This window comes from Arachis ipaensis, chromosome B4 (genome assembly GCF_059453495.1).
Source record: "Arachis ipaensis isolate K30076 ecotype BB chromosome B4, ASM5945349v1, whole genome shotgun sequence".
Lineage (NCBI taxonomy): Eukaryota > Viridiplantae > Streptophyta > Magnoliopsida > Fabales > Fabaceae > Arachis > Arachis ipaensis.
The window spans coordinates 55,764,085-55,774,644 of record NC_142439.1 but is presented as its reverse complement, the minus strand read 5'-3'; the positions used below and the strand labels follow the sequence as shown (position 1 = coordinate 55,774,644).

At 38.6% G+C, this 10,560-nt stretch overlaps 1 non-coding gene across 1 annotated transcript; it reads left to right on the top strand.

Moving 5' to 3' along the window:
- The first annotated feature begins 8,034 nt into the window (after positions 1–8,034).
- LOC148567648 (small nucleolar RNA R71) lies at positions 8,035–8,138 on the top strand. The gene has a single exon (XR_015881658.1). It is a non-coding gene; the product is annotated as a small nucleolar RNA R71 (small nucleolar RNA).
- The last annotated feature ends 2,422 nt before the right edge of the window (positions 8,139–10,560 follow it).

Here is a 10,560-nt window from a genome sequence, read left to right as displayed (position 1 = left end):
TGAATATGCATTCTTCATGTCTTATTCAAAAAAAAAAAGGAGGGGGGGCGCGCATGCACGCTGCGTGCGCGTCCATATGCGCGGATGCACCTCCACCCATTTTCCAGAAAAGTTAGGCAAACTCTGGGCCAGCATCCAGCCCTACGCCAAACCTGACTCACGCGTGCGCGCACCTGGTGCGTACGCGTCCTTCTACTAACTTGCGAATCGACGCGTGAGTGCACATGACGCGTCCGCGTCGATCGCACTGCTCGCACTCCTGGTATATTTTTCCTGAGAGTTGCGCCAACACTGAGCTTACACTGTGCTGGGAGCATAACTCCCAATTACGTGCAGGCGAACCTGGCGCTTACGCATCCATCTACCTTGTACGCCTTCCACGCGTGCGCGCACTGTGCGCACGCAAGTCGGTCCTCCTGCAGCTAGCTCCTACTCCATGAACCTAAGAGTTGCGCCAACCTTGGGCAAGCATTGTGCCACTAGCACAACCCCCTTTATGCGTGCGCGCACTTGGCGCGTACGCGTCCTTTTCTGTCCATGCCGACGCGTGCAGGGCACACGCGCATCGATCCTACGATGCAGAAACACTGTAGCGCGCCTAAATTTCAAATTCTCACCCCTCTTCTCTCATTTTCCACCTTCTTTCTCTAGTCTCCTCTTCTCTACTTCTTCAACCCCTTCTACCACCCTCTCTCAGCCCCTCCTCCGGTGGTACCCACCTCCGGCGACCACCACCTCCGGCGGTCCCTACATTCTTCTCTCTCCTCTCTTTCTCCACTTTTCTTCCCATCTTTTCCCACTTACATTCTCTACTAGTTCCCTCTTCCTCTCAAGGTACTCTTACCTTCTCTTTTTCTTTGTTTCTCTTCATCTTCTCCCTTCTTTAGTTTCATATCTTTACTTCCCCTCTTAATTAGCTTCTTCTTCATGCTTATTTATTTGTTTTCCTTTGCCTTTATTTTTTCCATTTTTTTATGGATGTTGTGGGTAGAGATTCCTTTTTCATTGGTGGGTTAGTTTGTTACATTTGATTTCCTTGCTAAATGTGGTGCTCTATGATGATTAATATTGCTATGTGGGATGCTACATTTCTCCATTTTCTCTATTTACTCATAGCTTAAGGATTGCATACCAAGTGTTTGATGAAAGGCACACACGACTTTTTGAGCTCATTTTGACTTAATGTTTCCCATTTAGTGTTCCTTTTCACTCACTTACTTACTCCTATGTGAATTGAGCCTCTTACAATTCATGTTTCACATTTTTACATGCCCATCTCTTATGACTTGCTTCTTGTTATTAATGTTTGAGTGTATGCCTCTCATGCCTTCTACTTGCATGCATATACCACTCTTGCATCACATGCTAGTAACTTGCCATTGATTCTAATGTTGTCTTAGTGACATGTGGCCTATTTTCTCACTTGCATGATTATCATTTTTGAGTGTTCCCTTGAGTTTAATCTTTCCCCTTTCTCCACCTCTATAGGATGGTGATCAAGAAGGATAAAGGGAAGGTCCTGGTATGCAAAATCGTGATCGTTTATTCCTTGGTAACGACGTCAAAAACTTAATACGCACTTTCATAATTTTAGTTCTTTGTCACAACTTCGCACAACTAACTAGCAAGTGCACTGGGTCGTCCAAGTAATAAATCTTACGTGAGTAAGGGTCGATCCCACGGAGATTGTCGGCTTGAAGCAAGCTATGGTCACCTTGTAAATCTCAGTCAGGCGGATTCAAATGGTTATGGTGAATTGAAAATTAAAATATAATTAAAATATAAAATAGGATAGAGATACTTATGTAATTCATTAGTGAGAATTTCAGATAAGCGTATGGAGATGCTTTTGTTCCTTCTGAACCCCTGCTTTCCTGCTGTCTTCATCCAATCATTCCTACTCCTTTCCATGGCAAGCTTTATGTAGGGCATCACCGTTGTCAATCGCTACTTCCCGTCCTCTCAGTAAAAATGGTCCAAAATGTGCTATCACCGCACGGCTAGTCATCTGTCGGTTCTCGATCATACTGGAATAGGATTCAGTAATCCTTTTGCATCTGTCACTACGCCCAGCACTCGTGAGTTTGAAGCTCGTCACAGCCATCCCTTCCCAGATCCTACTTGGAATACCACAGACAAGGTTTAGACTTTTCGGATCTCAAGAATGGCCACCAATAATTCTAGCCTATACCATGAAGACTCTGATCGTGAATTAGGAGGCTAAGAGATATGCATTCAAGCTTGTTTGAATATAGAACGGAAGTGTTTGTCAGGCACGCGTTCATAAGTGAGAATGGTGATGAGCGTCACATAATCATCACATTCATCATGTTCTTGTGTGCAAATGAATATCTTAGAAAAGAAATAGGCTTGGATTGAATAGAAAAACAATAGTACTTTGCATTAATTCATGAGGAACAGTAGAGCTCCACACCTTAATCAATGGTGTGTAGAAACTCTACCGTTGAAAATACATAAGTGATAATGGTCCAGGCATGGCCGAATGGCCAGCCTTCCAAAGAGGGTTCAATCATCAAAACATGATCAAAAGATAAAGATAAATGATGTAAAATAAGTCTCTAACAGTAGTTTTTATACTAAACTAGTAGCTAGGGTTATAGAAAATAAGTAAATGATGCAGAAATTCACTTCTGGGTCCCACTTGGTGTGTGCTTGGGCTGAGCATTGAAGCTTTCACGTGTAGAGGTTTTCCTTGGAGTTAAATGCCAGGTTGTAACCTATTTCTGGCTTTAGCTCTGCTTTGCAACCTGTTTCTGGCGTTTAACTCCAGAATAGGGCAAAAAGCTGGCGTTGAACGCCAGTTTGCGTCGTCTAAACTCGGGCAAAGTATGGACTATTATATATTGCTGGAAAGCCTTGGATGTCTACTTTCACACTCAATTGAGAGCGCGCCATTTGGACTTCTGTAGCTCCAGAAAATCCACTTTGAGTGCAGGGAGGTCAGAATCCAACAGCATCTGCAGTCCTTCTTCAACCTCTGAATCTGATTTTTGCTCAAGTCCCTCAATTTCAGCCAGAAATTACCTGAAATCACAGAAAAATACACAAACTCATAGTAAAGTCTAGAAATGTGAATTTTATTTAAAAACTAATAAAAATATACTAAAAACTAACTAAATCATACTAAAAATTATGTAAAAACAATACCAAAAAGCGTATAAATTATCCGCTCATCACAACACCAAACTTAAATTGCTGCTTGTACCCAAGCAACTGAAAATCAAATAGGATAAAAAGAAGAGAATATACTATAAATTCCAAAATATCAATGAAACTTAGCTCCAATTAAATGAGCGGGACTAGTAGCTTTTTACCTCTTGAATAGTTTTGGCATCTCACTTTATCCATTGATGTTCAGAATGATTGGCATCTATAGAAACTTAGAATTTAGATAGTGTTATTAATTCTCCTAGTTCAGTATGTTGATTCTTGAACACAGCTACTTTATGAGTCTTGGCCGTGGCCCTAAGCACTCTGTTTTCCAGTATTACCACCGGATACATACATGCCACAGACACATAACTGGGTGAACCTTTTCAGATTGTGACTCAGCTTTGCTAAAGTCCCCAATTAGAGGTGTCCAGGGTTCTTAAGCACACTCTTTTTTTTTCTTTGGACCTTGACTTTAACTGCTCAGTCTCAAGTTTTCACTTGACACCTTCACGCCACAAGCACATGGTTAGGGACAGCTTGGTTTAGCCGCTTAGGCCAGGATTTTATTCCTTTAGGCCCTCCTATCCACTGATGCTCAAAGCCTTGGATCCTTTTTATCACCCTTGCCTTTTGGTTTTAAGGGCTATTGGCTTTTTTCTCTTGCCTTTTGGTTTAAAGAGCTTTTGGCTTTTTCTTTTTCTTTCTCTTTTTTTTCGCCATTTTTTTCTCTTCTCTTTTTTTTTCGCAAGCTTTTGTATTCACTGCTTTTTCTTGCTTCAAGAATCAATTTTGTGATTTTTCAGATTATCAATAACATTTCTCCTTTTCCATCATTCTTTCAAGAGCCAACATATTTAACATTCATAAACCACAATATCAAAAGACATATGCACTGTTCAAGCATTCATTCAGAAAATAAAAAGTATTGTCACCACATCAAAATAATTAAACTAGTTTCATGGATGAATTCAAAATCATGTACTTCTTGTTCTTTTGTTTTTAGAACAGTTTTCATTTAAGAGAGGTGGTGGATTCATAGGACATTCATAGCTTTAAGACATGGACACTTAAACACTAATGATCATATAGTAAAGACGCAAACATAAATAAAACATAAGGCTCAAAAAATGAAAAACAGGAAAATAAGAACAAGGAGATTAAGGAATGGGTCCACCTTAGTGAGGGTGGCGTCTTCCTCTTCTTGAAGAACCAATGGTGCTCTTGAGCTCCTCTATGTCTCTTCCTTGTCTTTGTTGTTCCTCCCTCATAGCTCTTTGATCTTCTCTAATCTCATGGAGGATGATGGAGTGCTCTTGGTGCTCCATCCTTAGTTGTCCCATGTTGGAGCTTAATTCTCCTAGGGAAGTGTTGATTTGCTCCCAATAGTTTTGTGGAGGGAAGTGTATCCCTTGAGGCATCTCAGGGATTTCATAGTGAGGAATTTCCTCATGTTCTTATTGAGGTCCATGATCTCTTGTTTGCTCCATCCTTTTCTTAGTGATGGGCTTATCCTCATCAATGAGGATGTCTCCCTCTATGTCAATTCCAGCCGAATTGCAGAGGTGACAAATGAGGTGAGGAAAGGCTAACCTTGCCAAAGTGGAAGACTTGTCAGCCACCTTATAGAGTTCTTGAGGTATAATCTCATGAACTTCCATTTCCTCCCCAATCATGATACTATAGATCATGATGGCCCGGTCTATAGTAACTTCAGACCGGTTGCTAGTAGGAATGATTGAGCGTTGAATAAACTCCAACCATCCTCTAGCTACAGGCTTAAGGTCCAGTCTTCTCAATTGAACTGGCTTGCCTCTTGAGTCAACTTTCTATTGAGCTCCTTCCACACATATGTCCATGAGGACTTGGTCCAACCTTTGATCAAAGTTGACCCTTCTAGTGTAGGGGCGTGCGTTTTCTTGCATCATTGGCAAGTTGAACGCCAACCTTACATTTTCCGTACTAAAATCTAAGTAATTCCCTCGAACCATTGTAAGCCAATTCTTTGGATTCGGGTTCACACTTTGATCAGGGTTCCTAGTGATCCATGCGTTTGCATAGAACTCTTGAACCATTAAGATCCCAACTTGTTGAATGAAGTTGGTGAGAACTTCCCAACCTCTTCTTCTAATCTCTTGTCGGATCTCTGGATGTTTGCTCTTTTTGAGCATGAAAGGAACTTCAGGGATCACTTTCTTCTTGGCCACAACTTCATAGAAGTGGTCTTGATGGACGTTTGAGATGAATCTCTCCATCTTCCATGACTAAGAGGTGGAAGCAATTGCCTTCCCTTTCCTCTTTCTTGAGGTTTCTCTGGCCTTAGGTGCCATTAATGGTTATGGAAAAATAAAAAGCAATGCTTTTACCACACCAAACTTAAAATGTTTGCTCGTCCCCGAGCAAAAGAAGAAAGAAAAAAGGAGAAGAGGAAGAAAAATAGAGGAGAGGGAGAGAGGTGTGTATTCGGCCAAGAGGAAGAAGAAAGGATTGTGTTGTGTGAAAATGAGGAAGGAATGAGGGGTTTATATAGGAGTGGGGGAAGGTTTAGGGTTCGGCCATTAGGGTTGGGTTTGGGAGGGAAAAGAGTTTGAATTTTGGAGGTGGGTGGGGTTTTTGGGGAAGAGAGGATGGATGTGAGTGGTTAAGGGTATTTGGGAATGAGGTATTGAGGTGATTGGTGAAGGGTAGGTAGGGAAGAGTGTTATGAAAAGGTGTGAGAGAGGTAGGGATCCTGTGGGATCCACAGATCCAGTGGGGTCATGGACTTAGCATCCCTGCTCCAATTAGGCATGCAAAACGCCCTTATAGTGCATGTCTGGCGTTAAACGCCAGCTTGCTACTTGTTTCTGGCGTTTAACGCCACTTCCATGCTCTGTTCTGGCGTTAAACGCCAGTTTGGTGCTTGTTTCTGGCGTTTAACGCCAGCTTGATGCTTCTTTCTGGCGTTAAACGCCAGTTTGATGCTTCTTACTGGCGTTTAAATGCCAGTAAGTTCTTCTTCCAAGGTGAGCTATTTTTAATGCTGTTTTTCATTCTGTTTTTGATTTTTCAGTAGTTTTTGTGACTCCACATGATCATCAACCTAAAAAAAACATAAAATAACAATAGAAAATAAATAGATATAATTAAATAACATTGGGTTGCCTCCCAACAAGTGCTTCTTTAATGTCAATAGCTTGACAGTGAGCTCTCATGGAGCCTCACAGATGTTCAGAGCATTGTTGGGACCTCCCAACACTAAACTTAGAGTTTGGTTGTGGCCTCCCAACACCAAACTTAAAGTTTGATTGTGGGGGCTTTGGTTGACTCTACAGTGAGAGAAGCTTTTCATGCTTACTCTCCATGGTTATAGAAGGAGATCCTTGAGTTTTAAACACAAGGTTGTCTTCATTTAGTTGCAGGACCAACTCTCCTCTGTCCACATCAATCACATCTTTTGCTGTGGCTTGGAAGGGTCTTCCAAGGATGATGGATTCATCATCATCCTTCCTAGTGTCTAGGATTATGAAATCAGCAGGGATGTAAAAGCCTTCAACCTTTACCAACACGTCCTCTACTTGTCCATAAGCCATTTTCATGGATTTGTCTGCCATCTCTAATGAGAAATTGGCAGCTTGTACCTCAAAAATTCTCAGTTTCTCCATTACAGAGAGTGGCATTAAGTTTATGCCTGACCCCAGGTCACACAGAGCCTTCTCAAGGGTCATGGTGCCTATGTTACAGGGTATTAAGAATTTACCAGGATCCTGTTTCTTTTGAGGTAGAGTTTACTGAACCAAGGCATTTAGTTCCTTAATGAGCAATGGAGGTTCATCCTCCCACGTCTCGTTGCCAAATAATTTGGCATTCAGTTTCATGATTGTTCCTAAATATTGAGCAACTTGCTCTTCATCAATGTCTTCATCTTTTTCAGAAGATGAATAGTCATCAGATCTCATGAATGGTAAAAGGAGGTTCAATAGAATCTCTATGGTCTCTAGATGAGCCTCAGATTCCTTTGGTTCCTCAAAGGGAAACTCGTTATTGGTCACCGAACGTCCCAGGAGGTCTTCCTCACTAGGATTCACGTCCTCCTCCTCCTCTCTGGGTTCGGCCACACCAAGTAAGGTAATGGCCTTGCACTCTCTTTTTGGATTCTCTTCTATATTGCTTGGGAGAGTACTAGGAGGAGTTTTAGTGACCCTTTTACTCAGCTGGCCCACTTGTGCCTCCAAATTTCTGATGGAGGACCTTATTTCATTCATGAAACTTAGAGTGGCCTTAGATAGATCAGAGACTATATTTACTAAGCTAGATGGATTCTGCTCAGAATTCTCTGTCTGTTGCTGAGAGGATGATGGAAAAGGCTTGCTATTGCTAAACCTATTTCTTCCACCATTATTAAAGCCTTGTTGAGGCTTTTTTTGATCCTTCCATGAGAAATTTGGGTGATTTCTCCATGAGGGATTATAGGTGTTTCCATAGGGTTCACCCATGTTATTCACCTCTGCTATTGCAGGGTTCTCAGGATCATAAGCTTCTTCTTTAGAAGATGCCTCTTGACTACTGTTGGATGCAGCTTGTAATCCATTCAATCTCTGAGAAATCATATTGACTTGCTAAGTCAATATTTTATTCTGAGCCAATATGGCATTCAGAGCATCAATTTCAAGAACTCCCTTCCTTTGAGGCATCCCATTACTCACAGGATTCCTTTCAGAAGTGTACATGAACTGGTTATTTGCAACCATGTCAATGAGTTCCTGAGCTTCTGCAGGCATTTTCTTTAGGTGAATGGATCCACCTGCAGAATGGTCCAATGACATCTTTGATAATTCAGACAGACCATCATAGAATATATCCAGGATGGTCCATTCTGAAAGTATGTCAGAAGGACAGTTTTTGGTCAGTTGCTTGTATCTCTCCCAAGCTTCATAGAGGGATTCACCTTCTTTCTGTTTGAAGGTTTGAACATCCACTCTAAGCTTGCTAAGCTTTTGAGGAGGAAAGAACTTGGCTAAGAAAGCCGTGACCAGCTTATCCTAAGAGTTCAGGCTATCTTTAGGTTGAGAGTCCAACCATATTCTAGCTCTATCTCTTATAGCAAACGGGAAAAGCATAAGCCTGTAGACCTTGGAGTCAACCTCATTGGTCTTAATAGTATCACAGATCTGTAAGAATTCAGTTAAGAACTGAAAAGGATCTTCTGATAGAAGTCCATGAAATTTGCAGTTCTGTTGCATAAGAGAAACTGATTGAGGCTTTAGCTCAAAATTGTTTGCTCCAATGGCTGGGATTGAGATGCTTCTTCCATGTAAGTTGGAATTGGGTGCAGTAAAGTCACTAAGCATCTTCCTTGCATTGTTATTATTTTCGTCCATGTCTCCTTCTTTTTCGAAAATTTCTGTCAGATTTTCTCCAGAGAGTTGTGCTTTAGCTTCCCTTAGCTTCCTCTTCAGAGTCCTTTCAGGTTCAGGATCGGCTTCAACAAGAATGCTCTTATCCTTGTTCCTGCTCATATGAAAAAGAAGAAAACAGAAAAGAAGAGGAATCCTGTATGTCACAGTATAGAGATTCCTTTATGTGAGTAGAAGAAGAAAAGAAATTCGAACACAGAAAGAGGGAGAGGGTTCGAATTTTTAAGAAGAGAAGTGTTAGTAGATAAATAAATAATTAGGAGAAGGTGAGAGAGAAGAATTTTTGAAAATAATTGAAAAGAAAAGAAAAATATTTTTGTTTTTAATTTAAAATTAAAATTAAAATTCGAAAATTTTAAAAAAGAAAAATGAAATTAAATTAAAATTTAAAACAATTAGTTAATTAAAAAGGAATTTTGAAAAAGAGGAAGGTGATTTTCGAAAATTAGAGAGAGAATTAGTTAGGTAGTTTTGAAAAAGTTATGATTGAAATAGTAAACTTTTAAAATCAAACAAAAAGTCAAATAGTTAATTGAAAAAGATTTGAAAATCAATTTTTGAAAAGATAAGAAGTTAGAAAAGATTTTGAAATTGATTTTGAACAAGATGTGATTAAAACTTATTTTGAAAAAGATTTGAAAAAGAAATCTAAAAAGATTTTATTTTGAAAATTAAAGTTGATTACTTGACTAACAAGAAACAAAAAGATATGATTTAAAAATTTAAAGATTGAACCTTTCTTACTAGGCAAGTAACAAACTTAAAATTTTTTTTTTGAATCAATCACCTTAATTGTTAGCATTAATTTCGAAAATATGAAATAGAATTAAAAAAAGATTTTCAAAATCAATTTTGAAAATTTCGAAATTATTAAAGAAAAATGAAAAAGATTTGATTTTTTTTTGAAAAAGATAGAATTTTTAAATTGAAAATTTGATATGACTCATAAGAAACAACTAGATTTTAAAATTTTTTGAAAAATTCAACTCAAATTTTCGAAAATTTATGAGTGAATAAGGGAAAGATATTTTTTTATTTTTGAATTTTTAATGAAGAAAGAAAAAAACAACAAAAAGACTCAAAACATGAAAATTCTGAATCAAAACACATGATGCATGCAAGAACACTTTGAATGTCAAGATGAACACCAAGAACTTATTTTTGAAAATTTTTAAGACAAGAAAATATGCAAGACACCAAACTTAAAAATTTTTTAATGTTTAGACACTAACAAATTGAAAATGCATATGAAAAATAAGAAAAGACACAAAACAAGAAAATATGAAGATCAAACAAGAAGACTTGTCAAGAACAACTTGAAGATCATGAAGAACACATGCATGAGTTTTCGAAAAATGCACAAATTTTAAAAACATGCAATTGACACCAAACTTAAAATTTGACACAAGACTCAAACAATATCAAATTTTTGGTTTTTATGATTTTATTAAATTTTTTTAGATTTTTCAAAAATTATTTGGAAAAAGAAAAATAAGGATTTCAAAAATTTTTAATGAGAATTCCAGGAATCATGCATTGTTAGTCTAAAGCTCCGGTCCAGGAACTAGACATGGCTTACTAGCCAGCCAAGCTTTCAGTGAAAGCTCCGGTCCAAAACACTAGACATGGCCAATGGCCAGCCAAGCTTCAACAAATACAAATCAGACATATAACAGCTGATTAGATGAGAATCCACGGACTCTTGTGATGATAAGTTGAAATCTCGGTCCAAAGGATTAGACATGGCTTTACAGCTAGCCAGAATTCAACAGATCATCGTGAAACTCTAGAATTCATTCTTAAAAATTTTGAAGAACATAGAATGATTTATTTATTTTATAAAAATATTTTTTTTGAAAATTTTTCAAAAATAAAAATAAAAATAATAAAAATAAAAAGCTTAAAATTAAAATAAAATTACCTAATCTGAGCAACAAGATGAACTGTCAGTTGTCCAAACTCGAACAATCCCCGGCAATGGCGCCAAAAACTT